At 37.6% G+C, this 20970-nt stretch overlaps 1 long non-coding RNA gene across 4 annotated transcripts in view; it reads left to right on the plus strand.

Annotated features, from left to right (window-relative positions):
• Positions 1-20970, plus strand: part of LOC132145548 (uncharacterized) — a 125405-nt gene that overhangs the window by 12105 nt on the left and 92330 nt on the right. For all 4 annotated transcript variants that reach the window (XR_009434479.1, XR_009434478.1, XR_009434480.1 and 1 more), the window contains exon 2: positions 11422-11480. This is a non-coding gene — a long non-coding RNA (uncharacterized LOC132145548). The remainder of the gene's footprint in view (positions 1-11421; positions 11481-20970) is intronic.

Below are 20970 nucleotides of genomic sequence, written 5' to 3' on the forward strand. Positions count from 1 at the left end.
GAGCCTGCAGTAATGCAGTTTGAAGTGTTTTTTTTTTACTTTTTATACAAAACTACAAATATATATATATCTTTCATTTTATTTAAGGCCCCAATATAATCATGACAAAGTGCTTTTTAGTTTTTTTGGTTTAGGGTAAAAAGGAGTTTGATATACAAGAGCAGTGTTTTACAGTTTGTGTACATCCCAACACTGCCGAGAGCAGCGTTTAGAGTAGATTTAGATTCTTCTCAATGACAGAATAAACACACAACAAACATGACATGGTGAGAAAACAGCAGTTAAGGAAGCATCTGTTCATAATGATGTGGATCGGCACTCAGTTAAAGTCACATCACCTTTATTTGTATTACTCTTTATGCAGTAAACTGCTTTAAAGCAAACAGTTTTACAGTATTAAACATGGGGGAAAAAAAGTGTCGAATTCAGTTAATTTACAACTTAATTTTCTGCTAAAGCAACTCTGCATGTAAATTAATTTGTATAGAATATGTATTACTGCATTTTAATGAATTGCAAAAGCAGAATAATCAATCAATCAGCTTACTGATTATTTAGCAAAATAATCAATGATTAGTCGATTAATTGTTGTAATAATCGCTAGACTTATCGACTATCAAAATAATCTATTCTTGAGGTCGTCATTTGATTCAAGTTTCAATTCAGTATAGTATAAAACTTTCAAATTTTTTTTGTATATTTGATTTCTGGATGATCAGTGTGAGTCTCAAATTGACCTAATCTTGTTAAAATGTACTTGTGATCTTTTATATCAAATCTTAAATTTTTTTATTAAATTAAAATAATAAGACACTACAGTGCCGTTACCAAAACCAGTGTCAACATGGCTGAGGCTTCAGTGGGAAAAGTCTAGTGGATGAGAATGATTTGTTCACAAACGAAAAGCTACTAGCTGAAACCGTGCCAGTGTGAAAGCACTGCAGTCATGCTGCTGCTTTACTTATTGCTTGTGCATGTGCTGTAAAACAGACCTTCGACTGTCCCCACACATGCTTTCATTTATTATCTTCATTTTCTTGCCTTCTCTGTTTCTTTTTTCTTTTTCTCCCACCATCTCTATCTCTCTCTCTCTCTCTCTCTCTCCCCCTCTAGGGTGTTAAATGAAGAACTTTTGATGTGTGTTTAACTCAAAGATGGCAGGCAGCTGGCAAGAGCTTCAAATCATGTGGCTTTTTTAGCCCTTTGCAGCTGCTTGCAGGATTACAGCAACTAAAAAGCAATGGATACACAACAGTTGTGAGGGTTAGCAGTGATGGACAGATTGTTTAGATGGAAAGAACGTTAGAAAAATATTGTTGGCACACAGACTGCAGACAATACTTTTGTTAAAATAGCTTGGCATCCATATGCTTATTCCTACGTAAATTGTGTCTCTTAGCGTTTGCAGTTACACTTTATGAAACTGAATTATATGTTGCTTTGTTTGTAATCATAATGTGCTTTTTGTAGTTAAAGATGGCTAATTAATTAGCTCGATAATGAGGTCAAGTGGTCTTTTTATGCACTCACAGGCCGTGTGAAGGAACTTTGAGAATGTGCTTCTCCGACTGTGTGGCGGCACAACCTCAGTGTTGAGTGCTGAGAATCCAGCATCAGTCACTGTAAAGAGCCGCTTTACTGCTAAGGGCTGGGAATGCATCATCGGCCACTTTTAAGAAGTGTTTGGCTGTTGTGCTGAGGGAATGTGGGCTGTCACAGAACTGCTTTGGTGCCCTGCTCTGCCTCAGCTGTTGACCGCTGCCAGCTTGGCCCAGCTCAGACGAGCAGCACAGCTGTGAACTCAGAGAACTGCCATAGTGTGTTCAACTTCAGCATATGTGGGCTGGAGATACTGCCAGTCTCTGATGGTTTTTATCTTGGACTTCCCTGCTGGAAAATCAAGGTCATAACTTCTAAAGCTGGTCAAGCTGGTCACAGGTTTTTTGTGTGTGTGTGTGTGTGTGTGTCTTATCCCTGCCTACATCATGCAGCTCTTTAGAAGTAAATGTTTCTTGTAGTCTAAATATTATGTGCAAAATCCAGTCATTTCAATACTAATTTCACCTGGTCCAATTTGACATGCAAATTCACTGCACCAACCAATAGCAAGTGAACTTTGTGTGGGCGAAGATTCATGACTTGTCAACAAAGAAAAATTGTGTGTGTCAACCAGTTTTATTTAAAAATCTATACCTCATTATTATAAAATGATGCATTAAGTGAATTTTTGTAAAACAGTTATTTAGGGTTAGTTCATTTGCTAGCCAGCAGAATAGCTTTGGATGTTTGTTTTGTTGTCATTGTTATTCAGTTCATGGTCACTTCCAGTCCTGTTTCCTTTTTCAGAGTAATGATAAATGTGACCTTACTTTTGGTTCAACTTCACAATGTCAAACTGTTAATTTATGAATTTTGTATTAAAAAAAAGAAAAAAGTTTTTTTTTTTTAAGGAAAAAAAGTAATCGTAAAAGTCTCCCTGTCTCCCTTAACCTAACCATCAAAGTAGTGTAAATAGATTGCATGAAAATGTACAAATAATAAATGTACAAATTTTGCCACCAATTCACCAGAATTTAAATAGTTACAAATTCCCATGGGAGTGTGTTGGACTGTCACCAGTAAATCTAGCTTTTAAGATGTTGTTGCTTATGCAACACTGCTGTAACTCTTGGTCCTACATTAATCTACTGGATTAAGTAGTTGACCATTTAAACTAGCACCAATTAGGGATCTAGCTAGATTGTTAGACCATCTTTCTTTTGAATCCCTCCAAAAACTGAAGCAGCCAGAAGTGTTTGCTGATTTAAGATGGTCTTCCAGTCTTGGCAAGCTGTGTTGAGCTGATACACCATATGGTCTTCTAGTCTGACCAGAAAAGAGGTTTACCAGGCCTAACCAGTTTGACCAAGATGGACTACCAATTCAGCCTGTTCCAACCAGCTGCTAATCTTGGTCAACGTCCTAATCCTGATTTGGATCCATGTAACCAACTACTACATTTAGCAGGTGGTAAGTTTGTGCTCAATCTAGAAACGGTTGAATTTGACATACTTCCTTGAGATAGAATCCTCTGTGTATGTTTATATCCAATATTGTGTTTGTATTTTTCAAAGTCTGTGTTTGGATTGAAATATTTGGCTGTAAGATTGGCCTGTTAAGGTGTGTAAGTCTAAATGCTATGGAGCAGCAACATACAGCACAACGCTCATAGCCTTGGTTATTAAGCTCAGAGAGAGATGATAAGTGTATAAATGTGGGGGCATATTCAAAAATAATTACCGGAGAGGCATTTTCACACTTCCTTTCCTACTATTGAGTCCTCAGAGTGCACTTGTCAGTGACTTGTGGATAAACTTAGCTAGTGCTGATAGGGAAGAGGTGGGAAAAAAATCAGCAGGCAATAGACAAGTGTTCTCTCTCTCTCTCTCCGTGTTGAGTCATGAGCTCTGCTACAGGGATCAGATGGGCTGAGGGGGAAAGTCCCGAGTCTTTTCCGTCTGCACCTGGACACATTCACATTCCACAGCCCACAGGCCTGAATGAAGGTCCTTTATGAGTTTGTGGATGGGTGTGCACTGCAGTTTCGGCCCTGAAATGTTAAGTATGCTAATGTTGTATGAATCCTGTAGTTCCTAACCACATGAAACACCTTGGAATGACATACATTTAGAAGTTCTCTGTTGATATTTTCATTTGATTTTTTTTAAAGGGCATGGTCTACCTTAATGTGTGTCTGACTCAAATCAGTCTGTTTATGCAACCTCTCACCTGTTTTAGCACAAAAACACTCATAATCATGCAACCATACACACACATTTACATATCTTTCTTACTGGGGACTTCCCATCAAGTTTAATTATAGTTACAGTAACCTTAATGTGAACTTTCTCTTAAAATATCAAATTTGACCTTTTTATGACAAGGCAAGCATAGTTCATGTTCTTAATTGAGCGATATTTGTAAAGTAGTAATTAATGATATTTGTAAAATATAATTTGTCTAGAGATTATTTACAATAAATACTTGCATCTTTTTGTATTGTTGGTGTTGTTGTTATTTCACTTGAAACTTACAAACCATAAAACAAGGCACATAATCAAATCGCTGAATATATTACATCTTGTTTAGCCTTTATTTAAGCATAAACAGTATCTAATCAAAATAAAACGACCAAATAAAAAAGTAAACAAACAAAAAAGTTATTTACTGACAATGTTGATGTGCACGCTAGGGGAAAATTATCTGTAAATAACAAATATTGCCACACAAAGTTGTCATATGGCTTTAGAAAAGTCATTTAGACTTATTTTAAGATTCTTTTATGATGCTTTTAGAATGTGAATTCTACAGTGCCTATTTATTGTAAGGGCATGGAAAAGAGTGACCAATACACTCTTCAAAATTTATGTTTTGTTGAAGATATGAAGTCTGGAACATTGTTTGGAATGACATGAGCGTGAGTAAATGGCAGAATTTTCATTTCTGGCTCAACTAATCCTTGGGAAAAGTCCCAAGACTCCCTGAGATTAGTCTCTAAAATTATAGCTTGTTAAGAAATGCACAGGTCTTTCTCCCTGCCTAGCCTTTTGACTGTTTGTGTAAGTGTTTGAAAGCCCAGAGCTTGGAAGGAATACTCTCCTTAAAATAACAGTTGGACAGGGTTTTTGCGCACACTGCAGGCCAGAAACTTGTTGTTTCCGGAATCATCTCTGACCTTCTCTCTATTGTCCACGCCACAGGTTCTTGTGTGGGAGCTGAGGCCTTTCCCAGACACAACAGAAAGCAGAGGCTGTGGTTGATTTCATGACTTCCTCCTCATTGTTTGCCTGTCTGTGAGACTGGAAACCGGCAGTGACGGACAGATGACTCTGGTCGCTCTTAAACCGGGCTTGTAGAGAAACTGGACCTGGCTTCCCTTTAGAAGTAGCCACTAATCAAGGCTGATGGCAGAGTGCCATGCTTTTCCCACACTTCTGAGGCAACATAACCTGTCATGCTGACCTTGTTGCTCAACTCTGTTTTCAGCTTGATGTCCAAATTATCCTAGCACACTGTTGCCAAGTTGCGGAAGTGGTTTACATAAAACCCTGTACCCAGTGGTCATTGTGAGTAGTTTGCTCTCCCCTCTATTTCCTTTCTTCATTCGGTTATGTGTGTTGTAATAAGAGTTTGGCTGAACAGCAGGAATACGCTGGCCATATTGAGGTCAAAGATGGGGATCTGGCCTCTTCAGCTGCACATTTAAAGCACCACAGTGAGCACTAACTTCGAAAAACAGGACTCGTAAATTGACAAGAGACGTTACAAGAGCACTGATAGCTTAGCCAGATGCATGAATGTCTGTATCCCATGCTCTGTGTGTGCTGTGAGCTGTGTCCTGAGTTGACGGCGAGGTCAGATGTCATTCACTCCATTAACCCTTTTGGCTATGCTCTTTCAGTACAAATGTAAACACACACAATGCACACTGAAGTGCGTGTGATTTATTTGTATGTAACCTGAGGCGAAATAGAAAAACGTGTTTGCCTGTCATTCACAATTGTTTTATCTTAAGGTGGCTTCAGGCTGTGTCATTACTATTGATTATTGTATACAGGCTGAATAAGGGAAATCTTAGTTATACAGGTGCATCTCAATAAATTAGAATGTCATGGAAAAGTTCATTTATTTCAGTAATTCAACTCAAATTGTGAAACTCGTGTATTAAATAAATTCATTGCACCCAGACTCAAGTAGTTTAAGTGTCTTTTAATTGTGATGATTTTGGCTCAGATTTAACAAAATCTCAACAAATTAGAATATGGTGACATGCCAATCAGCTAATCAACTCAAACACCTGAAAAGGTTTCCTGAGCCTTCAACATGGTCTCTCAGTTTGGTTCACCAGGCTACATCAATCATATCAAACATGGGGAAGACTGTTGATCTGACAGTTGTCCAGAAGAAAATCCTTGACACTCTTCACAAGGAGGGTAAGCCACAAACATTCATTGCCAAAGAAGCTGGCTGTTCACAGAGTGCTGTATCCAAGCATGTTAACAGACAGTTGAGTGGAAGGAAAAAGTGTGGAAGGAAAAAGATGCACAACCAACCGAGAGAACCGCAGCCTTATGAGGATTGTCAAGCAAAATCGATTTAAGAATTTGAGTGAACTTCACAAGGAATGGACTGAGGCTGGGGTCAAGTCATCAAGAGCCACCACACACAGAAGTGTCAAGGAATTTGGCTACAGTTGTTGTTTTCCTCTTGTTAAGCCACTCCTGAACAACAGACAACATCAGAGGCGTCTTACCTGGGCTAAGGATAAGAAGAACTGGAACTTTTGCCCAGTGGTCTGAAGTCCTCTTTTCAGATGAGAGCAAATTTTGTATTTCATTTGGAAACCAAGGTCCTAGAGTCTGGAGGAAGGGTGGAGAAGCTCATAACCCAAGTTGCTCGAAGTCCAGTAGGGGTGCTAACAATGGCTCTGTGTAGTAACAGCTGCTCTGTGTGAAATCACGGACCTGATGGAATTTAACGCTGATTAGAGAACCGGCTTTACTGACTAGATGCGCATAACGATCGACCGATCGTGATCGGAGCGCCCCTAAAGTCCAGTGTTAAGTTTCCACAGTCTGTGATGATTTGGGGTGCAATGTCATCTGCTGGTGTTGGTCCATTGTGTTTTTTGAAAACCACTGAAAAGTCACTGCACCCGTTTACCAGAAAATTTTGGAGCACCTCATGCTTCCTTCTGCTGACCAGCTTTTTGAAGATGCTGATTTCATTTTCCAGCAGGATTTGGCACCTGCTCACATTGCCAAAAGCACCAAAAGTTGGTTAAAAGAACATGGTGTTAGTGTGCTTGACTGGCCAGCAAACTCACCAGACCTGAACTCCAGAGAGAATCTATGGGCTATTGTCAAGAGGAAAATGAGAAACAAGAGACCAAACAGTGCAGTTGAGCTGAAGGCCACCGTCTTAGAAACCTTGGCTTCCATACCATTTCAGCAGTGCCACAAACTGATCACCTCCATGCCACGCTGAATTGAGGCAGTAATTAAAGCTAAAGAAGCCCCTACCAAGTACTGAGTACATGTACAGTAAATGAACATACTTTCCAGAAGGTAGGGTGACCAGACGTCCCGATAAATTTGTGACAGTCCTGAAATCTAACCTGTTGTCCCGAATCCCGAATCTGGCCCTAATTGTCCCGAAAATTATACTAAAGCAAAATCTTGAGTAGTAATTGTCTAATAAACATTAAAAACTGTCTGCGGAGGTTGAGTCGTCCTGCAACCAGCCCCCGCCGGCTGCTCATTGGCTGCAGAATCTTTTTTCTAAGTTCTAAAAAAATACCGTAGGCGGCTAGGCACGAATTTAGATATTAATTTATCTAATTAATCTATATGCACAAAGACAATATGACCTTTTTGTCCCCTTTTTGTTTTAAAGCTGGATTGATAAAGCTTGATGAAGAGAGCACAAGTTGCTGCAGCTGCGAGGAGGACAGCGATGCACGCGTAGAGTGATTGATAGTCTTTAAGCCACTGTGTACAAAAAAAAAAGTGTTTAGTTAAGGTTTGAAATTCATTATCTTTTATTATAGGCTACGAAGTCTAATATCATAAGCTCCCTATCCCATCACCCAAGACAGCAGACATCACCTTTACCCACCAGTCTCATCTGGTCACCCTACCAGAAGGCCAACAATTCACTAATAACATATTAATTGGTATTATGAAGTATTCTTATTTGTTGAGATTTTTGTTAAATGTGAGCCAAAATCACAACAATTAAAAGAACCAAAGACTTAAACTACTTCAGTCTGTGTGCATTGAATTTATGTAATACACGAGTTTCACAATTTGAGATGAATTACTGTAATAAATGAACTTTTCCACGACATTCTAATTTGAGATGCACCTGTAGATTGGTATACAAGGATTCACATAACTCTATATTTGAGGACTGTTAGTGAGTATAAATACATTTCATGTCATACTAAATGGTAAGTGGATGGGATTTGTTTGGTCTCTGAATGGTTGTTTACAGAAACGCTTTTTAAACGTAAAAAGTTTTGGTCGTTCATTTACAGCCGATGTTTTGGGAGCCTGAAAATGCTTTATGGTTTTGAAACTGTTGAAACTAATTTTTAAGTGCAAATTTTTTTTAACTATACCATTGTTTCTGATTAAACTACAAAAATGTGCATTTGTGAAAACAGTGATGTCGTGTGTGCATGTTACGTATTCACTCTATATGCATGTGTGTAGGCACATAGTGTTTCTTTACATCGCCAACTACTGGCCTAGCATGCATAATACAGCATTTTTTGTCCTTTTCATGAATCATTTCAACAATACTGTCATTTGTATGCAAAAAAAGTAAAACGTGTAGTTGAATTTAATACATAATTTTATTGAATGTATTTGTTTATTTGATTATTTAATGATTTATTTATTTATTTTTCATGTTGTTTGCATTGCATGATTTGTTCGTCATGAAACAATTTAAGATGTTTTGGATGAAAACCAGGAGGCTTGTGACTGTCCCATTAACTGCAGAGTAAATTACACTGTCAAGATCCAGAAAAGTATGAAAGACATCGTCAGAACAGTCCACCTGCCATCAGTGGTTCAATCGTAACGTTATGAAGCGACGAAACTGCTTTTTGTACGAGTAGAAAACAAAAATAACGACTTAATTCAACAATTCATCTCCTCTCTATCTCTCCGCATCACTGTTGAACTCAAACTGCGTAAGCTCTTCTGTGTCGTTATATTTGTTTTCTTCGCGTACAAAAAATATTTTCGTTGCTTCATAACGTTACGATTAAACCACTGATGGCAGATGGACTATTCTGACGATGTCTTTCATACTTTTCTGGACCTTGACAATGTAACTTACTTGCCAGTTAATGGGACAGTCACAAGCCTCCTGGTTTTCATGCGAAATATCTTAAATTGTGTTCTGAAGACGAACAAAGCGCCTTTTACAGGTTTGGAACAACATGTGACAAAATGACAAAGTATCCCTTTAAGTATCATTGAATGGTTTTGTGCAGCACAAACTGTGATTTACGTAACCAAGCAAAATACTTGTCCAAAAACATGTCCAAAAATTTTTTATTGTGCTCCGTGCTCTTCTTTCCTGTATATTTGACAGATTTGTGTTCTCTCAGCTGTTTGGAGTCCACTGACCCACTTGCTCACAATGACAGGGCTCTTTCTTCCTGGTTGTTACAAACTGTGTACGGGGGTCATCCTGCAGGCTTGGAGAAAGGGTGATGTATGGGACTCCCACCATTACTCTTGCGCTCTCTCTCCTACCATCTATTCTTTTGTTCAGGGGCCGCTCAGTTACCCAGCTCTTTCCCCTTTGACCTCCCCCACAGGAAGAACCAACGACAGACTCTGAAATGCAGCCACTCTCTAGAGACTCGTGTGTGTTACAGCTTCATCCAGGCAGTGTTAATTAGGCCCTTCCATGCCTACAAATACTGAAGCTATCGGTTTAACTACACATTTCTCAGTAGTGATATGGTATGGCTTTAGAAAATCTTTAATGATATCTGATATGCAAATAAGGCCTTAGAAATATTGAATGATATTTCATATGCAAATAAAGGATCATGTGATACTGAAGACTGGCATAATGATGCTGAAAATTCAGCTTTGCTTCAAAACAATGAATTATATTAAAAATTATAAAAAAAATTGAAAACCAACATTAGAAAATTCAATAAAATTTCAAAAAATTACAAATATTGTAATTTTTATTTTCTGTATTTATGATCAAATAAATGCAGCTTTACTACAAAACATTTTACCTGACTATTCTGGCACTCAAAGTGTCATTTTTTTTTTCTTAGAATTAAAGTTAGTGATATCCGATTCGCATATTCTTATTCGATTTTATTTACGATGTACTGGTCAAACATGTTAGCAAAACAGTATGAATCCGTTTACGATTCAGTCTGAATCATTGTGATGGCTCACTCAGGCACTGAATCATTTGAAGCCATTTCTCACACAGTAAAACAATAACAGGATTTAAATAACCATGACAACTTTTAAAGTTAGTAGTACATTTAGTTATTTAGGGGAACAGCAAAGGAAACGGTATTTAACTGAAAGCTGAATTGAGCACGCATTGCTGTTTCTCATGTCTAAAAGAGTTTCTGCATTTATAATGTTGTCTTCTGAAGACCATGCACAGCAGAAATTGTCAGCTCTCACGTCTCTCTCTTCCTCAAGCACGTACTGTGAATTAATAACATAAGAAGTGTACGATCAATAATAGATGCCACTATGACTTTTGCCCCCCAGACTAGACTGAAGACTATGAATTATGGAATGTTTTTTCATGGCTAGGGAGGTTTTTATTTTCTTGTTTTGCTTGTGAGATCACCCTCTTATCACGTATCTCTGAAGGGCTTTTTAATAAAAAAAGTCTTAAGACTAAGTATTTCATTGATAATCTTGAAAGAAAAATTGTAAAATGGTTTAAATGAATGTGAAGAGGTCTGTAGAACTTCACACAAGAAGTGATTTTAATTATGTACGGGTACTTCTGTCATTGCGCCTTTACAGGCCTCTATTGATTTCTTTTGTAAAGAGAAATTAAAATAGTTTTTTGTTTTTTTTTCAAATAACAATAACATAAATGACAAAAGTAGCCTATACACTTTATTCCATGTCATACGCTCTTGTCAAACCAAAATTAAAGTAATCATTTACTGAACTTCACATTCATGAGAGAAATATCATTGTCCCTTTTGTGAACACATTGTTCTGAGTTAAGTGAGTGATTTGATGTTGGCAAAACTTGCAATTCACCCAAAAATCATACTGAGCTGATTTATGGATTTGAATCACCAGGCAACTTAATGAACTCGGTGTATAATAACATAAACGTCTTGTAGAAAGCCTTTTCATAGATTCAGAAGACTTTGAATGTATTGCAGATTTGAAATGGAAATGAATGGGAAAAAAATTTCTTGATACTGCACCCAAACAGTATTTATTTATTTATTTGTTTATTTATATTGTTATTTTATTTTTATTTTTTGCGGTATCAACCTTAAAGTTGGACCATAACTTTTTAGACTGTATGGATTTGATTTTCTCATAATTAAAAAAATAAAACTAAAATATTTAAGATTTTTATATTTCATATAAAATTAAGTATTTTGTGAATTTTCTTCCACAATAATAAACTTTTTTTTTTAATGAAATTTTAGTTTATTTTTTCCCTCCCACTTTGGCAACAATCTTCTTTAAAAATGGTCTTCAAAAAGCATTGAATATTTATGTCAGTTGGAAGTTGTACATTTCATTTTCAGGTCTATGCTCAAAAAGTGGTATGCATAAATATAATTTAGTAACTAAATATTTGAAACCGTGAAATCTTCAATCCCCATTCATTTCATTTCCATAGAAAGAAGAGTTGAACATACAGTAAAAGTGAAAGGCATACAGATTTGGAACAACATGAGGGTGAGTAAGTGATAGTTCACTTTTTGGTGGCTTTAAGCTTGCATGCTTGGCTTTCATCAGTCTGCACTTAAGTTTGGGTTTCCATATGCTCATCAGAATGTTAAACATCAAAGGCAGGCATGTTTTAAAGACTATTTAGGAGAATTTGGAAGCCCTGCAAACAATAATGATCAAAGTTTTGCATGTCTTTCTTGGTTGTCCGGCATGTTTAGTCAGAGTGCTCCTCACTTCAAATGCTGCAGATTAAAAATGTGCTTGTTAGCGACTGCGCTGTTCATTGAGTCACCCACATGTTCAGAGCAACCCAAACACTTTGATTGAGGAACTTCAGGCATTTTCTTTTATGTTTTTTCAGCATGTGTATTCAGCGATCCTGGATTCCTAAAGAGTTTTCTTGCCACTTAAGTATTTTCCTCTGCAGCATTTTGCCTGCCCTGATGTGACTGACACAATACCTCCACCCTGCTCCCCACTCCATCACTCTCGTCACACTGATTTACATTCTAAGATTTTTGCTGAGTAAATTCTGTGTCATATCCAAATCCTCCTCTTCCCATCCTCCCGACACTCCCTCACTCAGATGGATTTATACAGATTTAAGACTTCTCTGGGTTTGTAATTTCTCTAAGCAGACACTTAACCAATGCAAAGCTGTGCTGACTAAAGATGGTTGGGAGTTAAAGAGTGTGATCACAGCCACAGGCGTTCACAATCATCAACACACACACTCATATGTGCATATCTATACAAATGCATGCACTTAAGGATGTGCATGTACATTCACGTGATATCTGCATGAAAGCCTCATGTTTAGTCCATCCATCCATCCATCCACAAAACAATTTTTATTTTTTAAATCAAAATGTTTATAAATAAATCGATTAAATGAAGTATTCATAAATATGTGTAACCATGTTAAAATCAATGAATATATATATATATATATATATATATATATATATATATATATATTAGTGATTGATTATACTGTGATTCAAAATATTTCATATTATTTGTGTTACAGTATGTATGTTATATAATTTATGTAACATAATTTTATGTTTGCCATGTGTTTTCACTTTCTTTCTTTTTTTGGATTATTGTTCCTTTTATTTATGGTGAACCAAAATATTACTCTAGTGACTTTTGTGGCTAACATATTGGTGGTATAATGTCATTGAACATAATTAATATATGAAATTGAATCATTGCATGGCTAAATAAAAGGATAAACCATAATCCAATTACATCAGTTTATCATTTCCTTTCTAGTTCACAAGCCTTTCTTCCCAAAGCTTAAGTCTTACCGTTCCACTGCCAAATAAACATGTAGGACAGAGGCTGTTATTTGGACATCTCACCACACAATTACTGATTCTCATTCCAGCTGAAAAGGCCACAGCGAGCCTAGAGAGAAGAACATTGCGTTCGTTCAGTGAAGATAAATGTCTTTATTTTCACAACCATGCAGAGGGCATGCTTCATAACTGACGAACCAGAAGTCAGTCTCAGTCTTTTAAAACTGATATTCATCCCATCAAACAAACAGACTGAACAGGCAGACGCGTCTCCACTCAAAGGCTTGTTTGGAGAACGGAGAGTTCCTTGTTTGTCAGCGTGTTTGGGGAGTTTGGAGGGAGAGGGAGCGGATGTACGTTGAAGTCAGTTCCTCTTTTTGTGCGGAACGATATGAGGTCTGAGTAGAGCAGTTAAGGGTGCACTGGTGCCAAAAGCATTATTTGGAGTGAGCTAGACAGTAGCCGTCAAAACAGGAAAGGCAAACATCAGATGCCAAGATCTGCAGCACGCCATGACTGTAACCTCAAGCCTCGGCCCTCAGCTCTCACAAACTCAACTTCCTGTTTAGTAGAGCAGAGGGGGATGACCCTGCGGTTAAATGCAAGAAGTAGAAACAACTGACCAGAATCCAACAGTCATCTGTAGCGTATAAATAGTGACGGGTGCGACCTGAAAATGTGCAGTTTGGGCTACTTTTATGTAGTCATTCTCTTCTGAAAAACAATAGTATCAGGTTTTTGTACATAGTTTTGATTGATTGATTGATTAAATTCATTATTTTTTTGTGTATATATATATATATATATATATATATATATATATATATATATATATATATATACACATATGTATTTACACACACACACATTTTATTAATACATAAATATTTAAAAGCAAATATCTTTAAAAATACAAACATTTTTTTATTGAAATCAGTGACTGTTATGTTTTTATATTACAAATATTTATAAATGTTTCTATTTAGAAATAAATCTGTAAACAAATAAAAAATTTTTTTTAAAAACAGTAAAAACGTGTCTGTACATTTATATTTTGTGATCAATAGATGTGTTTATTGATGTATAAATATATCTGGAAATTAATAAATATATTTAAAAAATACTGGAAACAGTAAATGTATGTATTTATAAATATGCATAATCTTTAGACAAAAAAAAAAACTATGTATGTATCTTTTATTTTTGTCTAAACTAATGTAGCCTATCAATTCTAAAGGCCCAAATAGTCTCCAAACAAATAAATACACCAGCCTTTTCTAACTTTAGCCAAATTAGACTCCCAGAATGAAAAGCTAAAAAGTGCCAAAGACTCAGTCAAAAGACAATGCTAGAAGACCAGCAAAGATCAGAAAGCCAGCTTTTTCAATATATATATATATATATTTTCTTTCTTCCCAACAGGGTGGACCAAATAACAGCCATAATGACCCGTTTGAAATCATGTAAAGTAAGCTATGACTTTGAGTTGTGTTTTTCAGCAGAATGTCTTCTCAAGACACACCAAGTTCTGTTAAAACATTCACAAACCCTGTTTTTTATTTATTTTATTTATTTTTTCTTCCCATCATGAGCTCTGCACATCATTATTGCTACACCCTAAGGCACTTTTGCGACTAGAAATGCAGTTATTACATTCACATCAGTGATATTATGTACTTGGCTCATTTCAAGTGATATGGCAGAGATGGTGAGTAAGAGCCCAGAGAAGGATTTGGGTTTGGAATGATGTGGTGAGGCTGGTTCTTATGGTTGCCCCCTGCTGGCAGGAGCAGGTGTCTCCAGTATTATTGTGCTCCCCTACTGCTTTCAGCAGGACAATGGAAGTCGGGTCTACCTCATTAGGAAGGGTGGCCTATAGCGAGCAAGAAATAGAGAGATCCTAATATTGCTGTGATCGTGTGCTGCATGGGCTTTTCATTTTTCAAAGCTTCTCTAGACACGAGAACTCTGCTCAATTAGGCTGTCGACTCATGAGTTAATGAGGAACCAGCCATGACGGCGTACTCTAATTCATGACAAATTGCCTAATTGTTGCTGGCTATTCACATGCTCTGGACTAGGTTTGTTGAATGTGCAGAACCACCATCACTGCCTCTGTAAGTGTGCATGGTTTAGCGGTTCTTCTCATCTACTGACCACTTTTTTGCGATGATCATTCTTCAAACTAACCCTTTTTTATTTTATTTGGGTGGCACAAACCTTGCATTAGTGTAGGTAGTGTTATCCTAGTTTGAACCCAGTGTCTTAAAGTTTTGGTGGTAAACCATATTCTCAATGCCCTGGTTGAACATTGCTGATTGGCTGCTCCTGGAGGTCAAAAGAGGTCAAATGGCGGGACATATGCATTAAATGAAGAGTTTATCATTATATTAAAAATTACATATTACACTTACTTGCAATACACCCCAAACACACACTCTGCTGAATACTGCACCGCACAATGCAACACTCAACTTGACATTCCATTTGCAATGTGATGAATGATCTGGAAATAATTGCATTTTTGACTCATTTAATTGGACTGCTAAAAATGTTTATTTTAGATGCAAAATAACTCATTGTTGCTTCCATATGATAGCTGGATGGCACTTGCTGAATTAAACATGCAACATCAGGACTCCAGTCAAAAAAATTGACTACAGAACCACTGGCTCTTAAAATGCAACATTTAGGAACCAAATGTCAAATTACAGAATTATTTTATAAAGATCTTTGTTCATATGATTCAATGAGTCATTACCAGTTCATCTGAACAATTCACTTATAGGGCTTGGGCGTCGTGATGTCATTACTCGACGTGGCCGCCATGTTGATGGCCTCCTTTACTGCTACTTGGACTACCCCCTCTCCGCCGTGTGTCTTAATTTGATTAATTAAAAATCTACTTCAACCATGGTAAACCGTTGCTGAATTGTGGGGTGTAATAGCGCAACACATAATCGCCATGGGGAAAATAAAATGAGAATGGATTAATTTTGCACCGCTTTCCTGCTTGGAGGCGCGAACACTGAGACCATGGCTGGACTGGCCATTGGGCATACCGGGCATTTGCCCGGTGGGCCGACGTGCTTTTTGGGCCGATATCTCATACTCATACTTTTTTTTTTTTTTTTTTAACGGCCCATAAAATTTGTACATCGGCGGCCCATTCGTTTTATTTTGTTTTGCTTAATTGGCGGCGCTGGGTTTGTGCCGGTGTAATGCATTGGTCAAAGTCAGTGTTAGTTTTTTTTTCTGACAGACCAGCCCATGAAACACGTAGATCAGCGGCCCATTGGCTCTTTTCTTGATTGACACTGGGCTGGCCCAATCACAACTTTAAACGAGTGAGCGAGCAGCAGCAGTGTCAGTGTGTATCTGTAAAAAAAATGGAGAAGAAACGCAAGGAATGTGCAGATGAATAGCGTGAAAAAATAGAACCAGGCCCTTAAAGCAGACACTGTAAACTGTGTCAAAATAGCCTATATGTTTTCTGACCTTCATCAGCTCCTGTGGCAGATGATGATAGTGAGGACGGAGGATCAGGATAGAGATGAGAAAGTGTAGAGCCTGCGGTAAGCATAACTACTTTCAAAACACTTAGGCCATGTCATGAGTGTAGATTATTTCCACATCTGCATAGTTGACGATTACCGCAATTCACTAGAAATTTAATAAGAGGCATTTGTAAACCATGTTTTCCGCCAAAATAAAAGCTTGATGCAGTTTGCGTCAAAATAAAAGATCATGTGCTTATCTCTTTCAAGTATAGAAACTAATTAAGAAAGTTTCCTTTATTTTTTTGTGCATTTTGTTTTACAAAATATGGCTATTACTGTCATTGGATTAATATTATAACTATTATTATGTATAGGTGTAATGTAAATAGACACTGTAACTAAAAGAGGTTTGAATTTTTCTTTGTTTAATTTGCACACTGAATATGGGTTGGAGCTTTTAATTTTGAACTCTCAAAGTGCACCAGATTAATGAATTTAACATTTAAAATGCAAAAAAATTTCTCGCGGGGGGCCATGCCCCCGAACCCCCCTAGGAGGACCGAGGACACACCACCATAGTTTTAACAAAAATCCTGTAAGAAACACTGGTATTGCTATGCCAGAGCCGCTTATAGCTTGTTTTAGGATTCACCGCTGTGGAGTATAGTTCAACTGTATTAATAAATATAAAATTTTGACTTATTTCATCTGTTAACTCTCACTCGTTCCTATACTCACTCATTACATGGCATTAGTGGTTTTAATGAATAGGAGTTGGTATGCATATGAGCAAGGGCGTGCAAAGATGGGTGGTGTTTATGATCATATAGTGGGCCGGTCTGGGCAAAAATGCCCGGGCCGATTTTTTGTCCCAGTCCAGCCCTGACGGAGACCATAACATCTGAATATTTACTTTATATATTTCAACATTGAACATAAGGGAAATTTCCCGGGTTACTCATCCAAAATACGGAAAATTGAAACATTCATCTTTCTGTTGCTATCCCTCTGCTGACATAAAATGTGTACTACAAAACTGCTGCATTAACTAACGTTAAGCGAGTTGTGAAGCTAGGTCTGACATGACTGCTTACAGATTGGCATGAAATCGTGCTCTCACAACAACCACGCTATCTTAAAAAGCCCAACACCATGCTAAGGTTGCTTTCAAATAGGCAAAACAATGCTTTGAAAACATCTGTTTCGCTGGAAGGTCAAGGGGCTAATAACAGGACAATGGTAACGTTACAGAGACTGACAGGTCCGACGGAAGGGCTAACGAGATATTTTACAGGAAAATACTAAAACGGGAAGACAGCGGGAAAAGAGCTCAAATACGTGAAAACCCCTGAAAAAAGCAGGACGGTTGACAGCTACTAACTACACTTTTGAAACCCATAGTTAAAAGTACATGTGTGAATGGTTGTTAGCACTAACTGTTACTAAACTAGCAGCTAGGTGGACCGCAGCTCACCTTTGTCCGTATTACTGTATTCCCACTGTTTGTGGCTTTATGATCTGCAGCTCCTAAACCCATCCATTTGTGAACTGCACATGAGACTCCAATGACTTGTAGCTTCGGAACTGTTCTGAAGTGTAGGCGCTCACAAAACAAACAAGGTAGCGAAGATATCTGTAATGCAAAAGTGCGGCAGCAAGTCGTTGTCGGTGCTCCACTCTTTGTTGGAAATTTCATATGGATCCAAACCGTTAATAGTGCCGTTTTTGTCCACATACCGGTCCGTGGCATCCCTATTTAGCATATCACTGTAAATCCCACAACCTTTTCGCGATTTTAACATCTTTTTTCTTTCTCCTAACTCTGCTTCTCGTTCAACTTGCTGTATGTTTACATTCACGAGGCCATCAACATGGCCGCCACGTCCCAGAATGCAACGCGGCGCCCACGCCCTATTGAGTGACTGATCAAACTGTTTTGAGTGAGGTTGACATCTTGTTCTGAAGGATTCATTCTTGCAACCTAATATCTTTAAAGCATTTACCATCCAGGGTAAGAGTAGATGAAGGGACCAAAAAACTTTTCCTTGGACCGCACTTCTGCATAATCTTGCCGAGCCAGTTAAGGAGGCGTCACTGTCACATAATTAAACCTGTACAAATAATCATGAGTGTGACGTCATCAGTTCTACTCTTTGAAATCTTTCAACCTTTGAAGTGGCAAGATAGGAGGCCATGATCATTATCACTCCAAAGTGCCCTTCAGAGGCAGATTTATCCCATTTGGAGACACAGAATGAATCTTTAAAAAAGAAGCTGTTCGTAAGAGTCATTTAATTGGGGTTCGGACATTGCAGCTTGTGCTGAAATGAACTCCAAAGATTTAATTAACTAACGGCACATCATGAGATAATAAAAACTGGGTAGGTGATTTGATTCAAAACTATTTTTTGCTGGTTGAAAGTCTTTTCACATTCAGATAGCAATCACTAAGGAAGTGGTCTAAATTATTTATATGTATTTATATCGTCTGTGGAAGTATGAATTGGCATACCTCCATGCACCCTGTTTGCAAAGACATGATACATCATCAGCGTGTTCCGTTACACTATTGCAGACCGAGCAAGAATGGATGATGTTATTATTGTAATATGCGCTTTGTACTATGTTTTCTCACTGGTGAATGAGCTAATCTGACAGCATTGCATTCGTCCCTAATCGTGTTTCTGGTTAGCCTGTGCTCTGCACGTTCATGTATTTTGGAGGAGGCGTGGCTTTGGAGAGTGATTTGCTTTCAATGCTAACTTGCTTTTGTTAGCCTCTCTGAAATCACCTACCCTAACTTTAATTATTGTTACATTTGTTGTATTTCGTACCAATTTAGTCACAGCCCTGTGAGATCATGTGATGACAATAGAACATACTGTACTACAATTTTAAATATTTCCATTCAAAATATTGCCTCTATATATTCCCTCAAAGCCTCTGGAAAAATAAATAAATAAATAAATAAATACATTCTGGTGATAATGATAAAAGTATTTGAGGAAAAACAACCACACAGTAAGAGTAAATTGATCTGTAGCTTACAAACAAGACTTTTAAAAAGTGTGCAACCACTATACCCATGTGTGAGGATATTGGCTCAAGCTGAAGGTCACTGCATGGCTGCAAAGCATTTCCAAACAGTCCATTGTTATGCTTGCACATTTCAGAGTCTTGGAAACACAGAGACACATAGAAATGTGTTTGCGTAACCCTTCAGTAGACCTGAATTGCTTTTTCACCTCATTGAACAATACCCTGAATTCTGACGCATTACCCGTGGCTTTAGTCTTTTTTTTTCACTCTTCTCCTTTCATGCACACATGCACATCAGTTAGAATTAAGCCCTTAAAGGCTCTCCCTGGCTCTGTTTCTGCTTATACATTCTCTCCTGTGCTCTGTTTCAGTCTTTGGCAGACATGCAGCCAAAAATCGCGAAGAAAGTTCTCTTGATCAGACACTCACTGGTACCTCCAGATACTGCTTAACCGCTCCCTGGCACCCTCCCCGCACACAGCTGTGATGGTGACCCAGTAAACTCGCAAATGAACCAGCGCTCATGCCATCTCATTGGCTGGATCAGAGACGCATGAAAAGCAAAGAAACACGACTCAGCCTCTCCGTCTCTGTCAGCTTTTCTTTAATCCCATTCCAAAAAATCCTCCTTATTTTTTTCTCTGCTATGCCCGCAGCAGATCCATTTCTATCACAAGGGGTCATGTCCCCAAATAATATCATTTTGACTCCAGACATGTGGCGATTTCTTCTAAATCTGTCAAATGAAACAACACAAGACGGATTAGTTCTCTCTGTTCTCATATGCTTTCCACTTTCCCATTGGCTCTCTCTCTCTCATTTCTGAAGGTCTGCTCCCTCCCTCTGTACTCTTACTGTAAATTGCTATTGTTTTTATTTATATACAAATCATGGGAGAGCAGAGTGCTGGGATTCTATCTCTCTCTCTATGTCCTGACCATTCTCATGAGCAGTGGGCGCAGTAAATGGAGGTCTTATTAACTGGAAAGAGTTTCCTAAGATTCTTTATAACCTGGCTGTGAGCCGGACACTCCTGTCCCAACAAACTTTGTGATTACATGGATGCTGTGTTTGTATATGATGATTACACTGATATATAATAATCATAAGTGTTGTATTTTTTTAATATTGTATAGTAAATATACACACAGTTTTTGTGGCCACACCCATTATGAGACTATATAGGCATATTATTTATATAAAGGCCAAAGTTGAGTCAGAAGACTTTCCAAGGCTGCATTAATTGGTCAAAATTTAGTAAAAATGTATTTATATAATGTCTAATTGGAATGGCGTTTGATGATAAAAATACAGTAAAATCAGTGAATTTAACTTTTTTCTGTTTTGTTAATTTATCTTTTTTATTATTATTTATTCCTGTGATGCAAAGATGAATTTTCAGCATCGTACTCCATTCAGTGTCACATGATCCTTCAGAAATCATTCTACTATGCTGATATTCAGTTCAAGAAACATGTCTTAACATCAATGGTGAAAACAGTTGTGCTGCTTCATATATGGAAAACATGATTCTTTTCTTTTCTAGTAAAAAGTTTAGAGCTAATCGATCGTTAGATTTAATCCCCATTGATAGCTCGATTTATTGTAATGCTTTTTTCCTCAGTTGGTCAGAACAAACGTGGCAGACATGTT

Source organism: Carassius carassius, chromosome 8, assembly GCF_963082965.1.
Source record: "Carassius carassius chromosome 8, fCarCar2.1, whole genome shotgun sequence".
Lineage (NCBI taxonomy): Eukaryota > Metazoa > Chordata > Actinopteri > Cypriniformes > Cyprinidae > Carassius > Carassius carassius.